Consider the following 11,003-nt stretch of genomic DNA (forward strand, 5'->3'; position numbering starts at 1 on the left):
ACAGATAATTTGTGAGGCCTAGCAGAGCAGAGTTATCTTCTTTAATTCAATGGTAGTTCCTCAGAATTTACTAAGATATTTGCATATTCATAACTTTTTGATGGCAGTTTGCTCATCTCAGAATCTATTTCCACATTAGCTAGTGAATTATCAAATCTAGTGCATATTTGTGCAAATACACATGAGCTCATGCAATTGCACACATCATACATAATATGTTTTGCACTTAACAATATTGATTGATAAAAAACAGTAAAACCATATTACTTATTCATGTAAATGTAGCACTCATTCAGAATCTTGGAGAAGAGGCATAATTTAAGAAACCCGTGTAGAATTCACAACTGGAAGTTTAACAGCGTAGCAGAAAGCACAGAATGAGGAAAAGGGAGGGCTGAGAGTGAGGTGGAAAGAAGGCTATGGCTGCTGAGGGAAACTCTAAATAAAAAAGAGAGGAGAGAAGTGAAGCTGCTTCAAAGGGCTCAGAGTATTTATGTCAGGCTTTAGGAAGACTGGGGCAGCTGGAGAAGAAAAGGAAGTACCAGTAAAGGTCATTTGAGTCTATCAGTTCTGAATGTGCCTCGAGAGATTACATGCTTGACTATACCAGTATGAGATCAAAAAAGAGATCATTATGGTATCAAAAGGAAGGAAGAACCTACTAATTAGTAAATAATTAGTTGTAGCTCACCACGTGAAACCAATTTAGAAAAAAAGAAAAAGAAAACTTAATGTGAAATTGGATAAGAATGATTAAGAGGGGCCTGAAGAAGTCCGATGTCAACCACTATGGTGCAAGAAAATGAACTGAGACATAATTTAAGCTTTTGAAAACAACTGTTTTTCTAAGTAAATTTTAATAATAATATTAATAATAAAGAAAACATCAAAACAGGCATACATAAAGAATACCAGAAAACTACAAACCATGATAGAATGTATAGGGTGATGTCAAAGAAGAATTAGAGCACCTTCGGTAATAAAAAAAGGTGTTGAGGAACTTAAATGGTAAATAAAGAGATAATAGGGGTGATCATGCCCCTCCCCTACTCAGAAGACAGCAAGTGGTGTTGAAGAGATGCTTGCTTGGTCCTTAAGAGTCTTTGGTGCTCTCACACTGGAACTGACTTCAGTTCCCAGCAAACAACATAGCAGGTGATTCACAAACACATGTCACTCCCATTCCAAGGGACCTGACACTATTCTGGCTTCTGCAAGGAACCTCAAAATGTGGCATATACTCAAACATACATGCACATGCCCACATGCGAACACACACATACACACACACAAGTAGATAAAATAAATCTATTTTTAAGCTATCAAATAAACACATACAGCCACTTCGTTATTGAAAATGTGATTTGAAATAATTTACTAATTCACTAAATTAGCACAAACAGGAATCTATAACAAATTGTCCTCATACTCACAATAAGTGTGGTTCTTAACCATCAAGGAGATTTCTCTTTTCAGCAGACAGAGACTATTACAGAAAACCACAAGGAGTGAAAATGGAGTTGTGGATCCTAGTCTCAAGAGATACATTTGCAAAACACTCCAGCACCTAAGGCTCAGAGATCGCTGTGGAAGAGGAGGGTGTGCGGAGGTTGAAGGAACGATAGGACCAGGGAATTTTCTTTAAGATTGTGTCTCCTGGTAACATCAGAAGTTACATTTACAAAGTCTCATCAGCACGTCAGTCTAACTGTAAGCTGAACAAAGATGACACCGGAGAGCATGCCCAACTGTATGGGAAAAGCCCATGAGACCTCAAGCCTGCACAGAGAACTTCAGGCAACTGAGAAAAGCTGAGAATCAAAGAGGTGGTCTCCTCCAAAGAAGAGCACAGTTGATTGTCCAGTGCTGTAATTGGCCCCAAAAGCATAGTAACAGGTAGCATTATCCAGACTGAACAGATTATATTTAGAAGTGTGTGTGTGTCTGTGTGTGTACAGGCATGCAATAAAAGCTAGTGGAAAAGGGCTGAAATTACAGATTTAGTGTTGCTGTGAGAATCAGATTGCTTTAATAAGAAAAAAGAAAGACTTGGATTTATATAATTGTACATATGCATACGCACACACCAAAATCAATTCATCTCATCTATCTCTGTTATAGAACTTTCATAGTCATATATAAAAAAGAAACATAGCTCTATATTCATTAAGTAAAGAATAAATGTTGGTTTAAAATGTCCATTGAAAGTCTTTAAATAATTTATCATTCATTTGAGTATTAAGAAATACATATTTAAAAAGTAGAGCTGGAGTATTTTATATTTCTGTAAAACTACAATTAACAGAATGGGTGTTGAACGTTTTAGAGAACTTTATCGAGCTGTCATTGGTATAGTAAACTCCTGAATGCCTTTCATGTCTATAATTTGATGAGTTTACACATTTATGAATCTCCAAAACTATTATTATAATCTTCATAAATGTCCTTCACTTCCAAAAGTCATGCCCACCCCCTCTTTTATTTCTGGTGTGCCAAGAACATTTAACATGAGGTCTACTTCCTACAAAATTCTTAATTTATTAAGAAATTAAAAAATGGTAAATGATAAATGAAAATAGAAACCAGTATGGAAAGTAAAAAGAGTGAATTATACCATACAACAAAATGAAAGCAAAATTTAGATATAAGTGTAGAGATTTTGAATAACAAAACAATGAATGAAAAATAAGGAACTTAGTGACTAATCATAAGAAATTATACAAAACTATGAAAAAAGATGAAATAGAATTTAATAAAACTGGCATAAAAAGCTAATGATAAACCAGCAAGCACTATTAAAGCCTAAACTTATCAGTATTGATTTACTTTGTGAAATTAATCATAATTAAGATGTTATAAAATACTAACTTGAGTGCCTTCATTTTTATATGAAATTTTCTCTAGTATAAATATATATAGTTTAATATGAAACGACTCTGCTCAGTCAAAGAAAGTAAACTGTAGTAAGATATTGTCCCTCTGAAAATGTTGTCGGAATCCAACCTGGATATTGGTCGCTTTATCCTTTATCCTCTTCACCGCAGAGGTCCTGTGACAGACCTAGTGAGAAGTGGCTGGCATGCTATCACCGAACCACATCAGGCAACCCGTTTGTATCTGTGGGCTGCCTACAAGGACCAGTTCTACCTTTCTGCCACATGCATGACCCCAGAATAAGGAAGGCATTAATTTCCCACGAAGCAGTCTTTAAATATTGCCTTCGTTAATTTTACCTTCAAATTGTTAACTATTACCTTCAAAATGAATGAGAAATAATTTATGTAGGTTAATTGTTGGGAGTTAACAAGCAAACATATTAAGTCCTATTGATAGTTTTCTATATTTAATTGAATGATGTAAGTAATATCCAAAGAAGTTTTATAATTAAGATTTAAAAATCCATGGAAAGAAATGGGTTTCTGCCATTATTGGTAGTTTAAAATTACATTTAAATCCTAATGGCATTGGAAAGAAAAGTCATGTGTTCATAAACTTATTGCTATAAGCTATCCTTTATTGAGCTACCAAATTTTAACAGTAATCATAAAAGAGAAGAGGATTGTATTTATGTTACATTTATAGTACAGTAAAATCATTTTGAATTAGTGTTGATTAAAAAACTCCTCCACATTTGAATTATACATAAATAATTAATGCAATTCCATTGATGAGTTTTTTCTCATTCTGTAATTATTTGTGATGTTCTAGTTTAGTGGTTGGTAATGTGGTACCAATGGAAGTATAGTTGAAAACTTCATACGGGGAATTTTTTTAGCACGGAGGTTAAATGCTTCAGGACAAACATGTCATTCTAAACTTGGGTGTCATGTATGATCTTTGCTATATGAATGGTAGTGTCTGTGCCAAAGACTTTGCCTTCGAAAAACACAACACAGTATATTACGTATGGTTTCTGTCTTCAACATGATATTTATAATGAAATCTTAAAGGTGTAGATCCAGTGTTATCCTTTAAAATTCACAGTTGAGTAAATATGTAAAGCCCCTGTTATAATTTCTGGGTTCTATTACTCAGTAGGAATTCTTGGATAAAAGACTGAGTCTATTTCTATGAAAGCAAGTGCATTAAAAGTGGCTGAAGTTCTCCCCCCCCATATGTGTGCTTGTGAGTGTTAGTGTATATGTGGTATACTTACATGTTTTTTATTTTATTTTATTTTAATTTTTAAAAGAAAACAATATTTTTTTTCATTATATATACCAATCCAAGTTCCCACTCCTTCCTCTCCTCCCATTCCCTCTATTTACCCAAGCCCTCCACCCCCATCCACTTCACTGAGAGGGTAAAGTGCATTGCTTTGGGGAAGGCTCAAGGCCCTCCCTACTATATCTAAGCTGAGCAAGGTATCTATCCAAAAAGAACAGGTTCCCAAAAAGCCAGTATGGGCAGTAGGGATAAATCCTGGTGCCACTGCCAGTGACTCCTGAGTTATCCACAGCGACTGTCAACCATATTCAGAGGGACTAGTTTGGACCTATGCTTGCTCCATTCCAGTCCAGCTGGAGTTGGTGAGCTCCCATTAGCTCAAATAAACTGTTTCAGTGGCTGTCCCCATCATGGTCTTGACCTCTTTGATCATATTCTCACTCCTCCCATCCCACTCTTCAACTGGATTTTTGGAGCTCAGTCCAGTTCTCCAATGTGGGACTCTGCCTCTGTTTCCATCAGTTGCTGGATGAAGGTTTAATGGTGATATTTAAGATATTCATCAGTCTGACTACAGGGCAAGGCCAGTTTGGGTACCCTCTCCTCTACTGCTTAAAGTTTTAGCTGGGAACATCCTTGTGAATTTCTGGGAATTTCTCTAGAGCCATGTTTCTTACTAGCCCCATAATGGCTCCCTCAATCAAGATATCTCTTTTCTTGCTCTCATCTCTATCCTTCCTCCGTCTCAACTTTCCCATTCCCTCAAGTCCTCCTCACCCCTCCTTCTTTCCCCTCTTGTTCCCCTTCCACCCTCCTCTCTCCTCCTACTCCCATGTTCCCAATTTTGTCAGGTGATCTTGTCTATTTCAACATTCCAGGTGGATCTATATGTTTTTCTTAGGGTTCACCTTGTTACTTAGCTTCTCTAGGATCATGAACTATAGGCTCAATATTCTTTGTTTATAGTGAGTATCCACTTATGAGTGATGTTCAACATCCATAGCCATCATGGAAATGCAAATCAATAAAACTCTGAGATACCATCTTACACCTGTCAGAATGTCTAAGTTCAAAAACAAAACACAAATGATAGCTTATGCTGGAGAGGATGTGAAGTAAGGGGAACACTCATCCATTGCTGGTGGGAATGCAAACTTGTACAACCACTTTGGAAATCAGTATGAAGACTTCTCAGAAAATTGGGAATCAACTTACTTAGGGGACCAGCAATACCACTCTTGGGCATATATCCAAAAGATACTCAATTATGCTAGAAAGACATTTGTTCAGCTATGTTCATAGCAGCATCATTTGTAATAGCCAGAACCTTAAAAAAAAAAAAAAAAACCTAGAAGCCCCTAAACCAAAGATTGGATTAAGGAAATGTGGCACATTTACACAATAGGGTTTTACTCAGTAGTTAAAAACAATCACAGCTTGAAATTTGCATGCAAATGTATGGACCTAGAAAACACTAACCTGAATGAGGTAACTCAGACCCCCCCAAAAATGAATGTGTTATGTAATTACTTATTAATGGATACATGTTTGTTTTAAGGATATGCATCTGTATGTGCAGGATATGTGTGCACTGATATACATCCCAGAGATTGATGTAGAGTCTGTCTCAGCTAATGTTTGGGACAGGGTCTCTCACTGCTTCTGGCATCTTCTCTACAGTTAGAATGCTTGGCTAGCAAGCCCCAGGAAGCCTCCTGCCTCATTCTCACTAGTGTTGGAGTTATTGACACAAACCAGTCCACCAAGCTTTTACACACTTGTGTGGCAGCTACGTTACCCATTAAGCTCTTACCTCAGTCCATGTTTAAAGACTATTTAGCAGAAACTAAGAGGATTTCCCAAGATCTCTGGAGTGTAAAAACCTTAGACACAAAACTTAAGATTCTTCCTTTTCCTAATCACAAAGAACAATACACATTGTGTGACTCAGTACATTAAGCATAATAATAATAATAATGTTACTACTAAAATTTTCATGGTTATATTTGCAAAATGTTATGGAAACATTCAATTGCAAATATTAGTAAATAAAATAGAAAGTGAACGAATTTACCTTCTTTCTTGGAAAATTTGTGCTTTAAGTTAAACAAGTAGCTGATGAATATATTCTCCTGTATAGAAATAGACACAGTTATGTCATGGATGGAAATAATTAAATTATAACCACCACTTTCCAGCCTTAGACTTTGAGGTAAATGTCAACAACAGCAGGAAAAGTGTGAAAGTGTCCAAGCGAGATGTGCTGGTCAGCTTACAAAGAGAGAAAGGACGGTTAATTAGGTTCTCAGTGCGACATGTGTTTTGACACAAAAAGGAATTTCAAAGCCCATTTTTTTGGTTTGTAATTTAAAATAATTTCATAAAATTATGAAAAGTACAGCAGACAGAGAAACAGGGATTCAGACAGAAAATGTATGGAAATCTGCAGACGTTTCTACAAAAACTGGCCAGTTGTGACATGAAGGTTATTAATTTTGAAGGTTACAATCATATTGTGGTTACAGTTTTGGAAGGAGTAATCTCTTTAGGTTATATAGTAATGTATTTACAGAAAAAATCTGAAGAGAGTAAAGATTCATTTCAAAATAATCACAAGCTGGAGAAATAGAACAGTATTGGCTGTTTGTTCAAGGTTTGGAAGGAAACAGTATCAGTTGTATGGTTTGCTGTACTTGGCGGCTTGTGTTTAAAAATACCCATAGTGCATCTTTTTTATGAGACAGGGTTTCTCTGTGTAGCTTTGGAGCCTGTCCTGGAACTCATTCTGTAGACCAGGCTGGCCTCAAACGCACAGAGATCCACTTATCCCTGCCTCCTGTGTGCTTGGCAGTGGTGGCGCACACCTTTAATTCCAGCACTCAGGAGGCAGAGGCAGGCAGATCTTTGTGGGTTCGAGGCCAGCCTGGTCTATAAGAACTAGTTCCAGGACAGGCTCCAAAGCTATAAAGAAACCCTGTCTTGAAAAAAAAAAAAAAAAACAAATCAACAACAACAACAAAAAACCAAAACCAAAACAACCTATAGTGCAAAAGATTAAAAGTAAAATTATATATATACTAATATATATATATACTTCTAAAAATGTAATTTCTATGATGATGGAAAACCCTTTGGCTATATTTCTAATTTCAAAGGAATTTGCATATATAGCTGCAAATAGAATTGAGAAAAAAAGCAATAAGGGAAAAATATTTGATTTTCTTTTTATAGGAGTATTTCATTGAAGTGAGTTCGTTTATGTTTATATCTTTGCTGATAATGCAGTTAGAAAATGACAAGTGCTTGGTAACATATTAATGCGAACTTTAGTAATGGGCAGCGTTCGTGAGGAAGGAAGTAGGGTGCTAATGAGATGCTGGGAATCCTACTCAGTAAGTGAGGTGCTGTAGTCTTTTCTTTATATGTGAAGAATACGTGCACTTAAATAAGGTTGATACATATACACACATGTGTAAACTAGTCATTATGGATTTGCCATTCTTTCCATTTTCCTGTGCATGTGCCTAGTTTCCGGTATTTGCACATGTGTAATTGTGCTCTCCTGTCAGGACATACCTTATTCACGGAGGTTGTGTCTCTTGCTTGAGCACAGAGCTCACTGATATGCCTAGTCTACCTGGTCAGCTTGTTTCTAAAATCCACTGTCTCCAAGTGATGGAATTACAGCTTTGCTGAGGCATTTTGCCAAACCCGGCATTTTCATTTGTTCAGTTTTACTAAGTGATAGATCCTAAAACCTATATTTTTGAATATTATGCAATAGCAATTACACTACAAACAATTGGTCAATAGCTTCAGACAATTAAGTCTATACGGCCAGAAAAGCAACAATTTAAATGAATAGGCAGTTATACTTCACAAACGTTCTTTGATAATTCAACAGCTTTACAATCTTAAAGTAAATTTATTAATTATGGTTAGTGAAAATTGTAGTGGTGCTTATTATGTAACAGCACATCTTAGACATCTATCTGTATAGTAATTTAATAGGGTCAGAACATTTTCAGTGGGCTTGTGTAACATCCATTGTTTGAATCCATTGACTGAATCCCCTTTTGATATTTACTCCTTCAGGAATTTCCTTAAACAAAGCCGTGGAGATCTTCCTTAGGAAGCAATAATGTGTGACTGAATTTTGGCACCATTCACGATCATAAGCCGTAAAAGTTGAAACATGTTTAGTATTTTTATGACTTAAAAGTTACAAAAGCCCAAAGACAGAATTAAATAAAAAGGGAAGCTAATTAAAAATCTTCAAGTAACCAACTCATCTCAGAAAAGAGTCCTGGAGGCTTTTGTATTGCTCAAGGAAGAGAGACTAGATTATAGTAAATATTATCCTGAGAAGTAGTGAAAACTGAAAATTATTGGGCCTATCTTTTTCTGACACAAATGGTTATCTAATTCCTTTTTTTATCTGTTCTACTACAAAGGCTTTCTTTAATCTTCTTAAGTTTCCCTAAGAACATTTAACTGTGAGGCAGAGCGCCCCGTTCAAGGTCTACCTCCTACAATTCATTCTATTGTGTTCACTCAAACACTTCAGCTCAAGTTTTACTTTCCATTGCGATAAAGTAACTATTATAATAATTATTCTCTTTTCCTTAGGACCATTGTGAGATCAAACAGTTATTTGCATGAAAGTATGCTTGAAGAGCTTAGGAGTAGGCTTCCAGAGACATCAAGGAGGAGGTGGTTAGAGACTGTTGCTCTGCTTCTGGCTAGAATTCCTGTCCCCCAGCTCTCATGAACCCAAACAGATGTCAGCAAGGCTGCCATGCTAAAGAATGTAGCTCCCCAAACCCAGGTTCCTGCTGCTGGGTCCAGAACCCACTGGAAATGTTCCTACCGAGACTGTGACAAGTGGGCCCAGATGCAGTTCAGCAACATTTCTGTGGCTAAAGCAGTTTCCTGATGCTGTTAGAACAAGCCTTGTACCTCAGGGAATCGACAAAATTATTCAAGATAGACAAGACAATGTAACCATCAGAAATGATGGTGCCACCATTCTGAAACAAATGCAAGTATTGGACCCAGCAATAATAATGTTGGTGGAGCTGTCTAAAGCTCAAAACTTAGAAGCAGGCTGACTTGGAACCATGTCAGCGATCATCATTGCTGGCTCTCTCTTAGATTCCTGTACCAAGCTTCTGCAGCAAGGTTATACAAGCATAATTTCTGAGACATTCTAAAAAGCTTTGGGAAAGGGTCTTGAACTCTTTAATGACATGTTCTGATCTATATGTAACTGAGCAACTGAGAAAAAATTTAAATAATGCAACCACTTAATTCAATTCAAAGGTTGTCTCTCAGTCTTTAAATCTACTCTCTCCACACACTGCATGAGTGTCAATGCAGTGATGAAATGATGGACGTAGGTATGACTAGCAGTGCAGATATCAGAAATATTAAAACAAGTTAAAAAGCTTGGTGGAGCAATGGATGCCTCTGAGCTGGTAGTCTGTCCCATTCCAGTGGCAAACATTGGCTTAACTAAAGTTGAAAAGGGTACAATTGGGCTTATTCACTTTCTTCAATGTTCCTCAAACAGATGCAGATAATCAAAGGGCAATCAGTATCTGACTATGCCCAGATGGATCAAGTGCTGTAGAGAAGAGAGAGCCTATATTTTAAATCTGGTGAAGTTGATTTAGAAAAATGGATGTAATGTCCTTCTCATCCAGAAGTCTACCCTAAGAGATGTGCTTAGTGATGTTTCACTATATTTTCTGAATGAGATGAAGGTTATGGTTGTTACGGATACTGAAAGAGAAGACTTTGAGTTCATCTGTAGGAAATCTGGAACTAAACTTGTTGCTAATTTTGACCAGTTCACCGCTGACATGCTGGGTTCCCCTGATCTAGTGGAGGAAGCCAGTTTAAGTGGCTCTGGAAAACTATTCAATATTACAAGCCCAGATTGCACAAACCCAGAGAAAACAGTTGTATTTTTTGTTCGGGCTCTAACAAACTAGTGATTGAAGAAGCTATGTGCTCCATTCATGATGATCTCTGTGTAATAAGAAGACAACTCTTATTGCAGGACGTGGCACTCCAGAACTAGGGTTGGCTGATTACTTACGAACAAGTGGTGTAGAATCCTGCTGTGTTCAGGCTTTGCAGATGCTATGGAAGTCATTCCATTTACACTAGCTAAAAATGCTAACCTGAACCCATTTCCATAGCAACAAAACTATAATACTGGCATGCCCAAGGAGAAAAAAAAACTACAAGCGTCAATGTCTCAAACATTGGAATTTCCAACATTTTGTTGGATTGATTTCCCAGCTTCTGTTAGTGATAGTCAGTGCTTTGACCCAAGCAACTGAAACTTTAAAAAGCGTTCTGAAAATTGATGATGTGCTAACTACTTGATAATCTGGATAAGGCAATTATTATCATATTATAATATAATAATCTGGATAAGTACTATTATAGACACAAGGACTGTGGCTGGACTGTAAGACGATCACATTGGTGTTCTTTCCTCCTTTTCTGGAAACTTGCTTCTTCAGAGCTTTTGGACATTGTCTTCCGGTAGGCATCTGTTTGAAACTATACAGAAATGACAATGAAAATATTAAATATTTGGTGTTAGTATTTCTTTCTTTATTGAGACACTTTAAAGAAATTCTCCAGACTTCCTTTCGTGTCTCTCTTATTAAACGTCAATATTACTGCTGTGTATTCTGAGCCTATATTTGCAAACAAAGTGGCGGCTAGTTCCCAGGTCAAGCTGATTTTCATAAGACGTCCACTTTGCTCTCTGCCGCCAAGGTCTCAGTTTAGACCAGAGAAGTTCTGCTTTGCAATCC

At 36.8% G+C, this 11,003-nt stretch overlaps 1 pseudogene; it reads left to right on the forward strand.

Moving 5' to 3' along the window:
* Nucleotides 1-8,965: 8,965 nt before the first annotated feature.
* LOC126498158 (T-complex protein 1 subunit delta-like) lies at nt 8,966-10,563 on the forward strand (annotated as a pseudogene).
* The last annotated feature ends 440 nt before the right edge of the window (nt 10,564-11,003 follow it).

The sequence above is a fragment of the Alexandromys fortis genome, unplaced genomic scaffold, assembly GCF_014885135.2.
Source record: "Alexandromys fortis isolate MF-2015 unplaced genomic scaffold, M_Fortis_MF-2015_v1.1 scaffold_3, whole genome shotgun sequence".
NCBI lineage: Eukaryota > Metazoa > Chordata > Mammalia > Rodentia > Cricetidae > Alexandromys > Alexandromys fortis.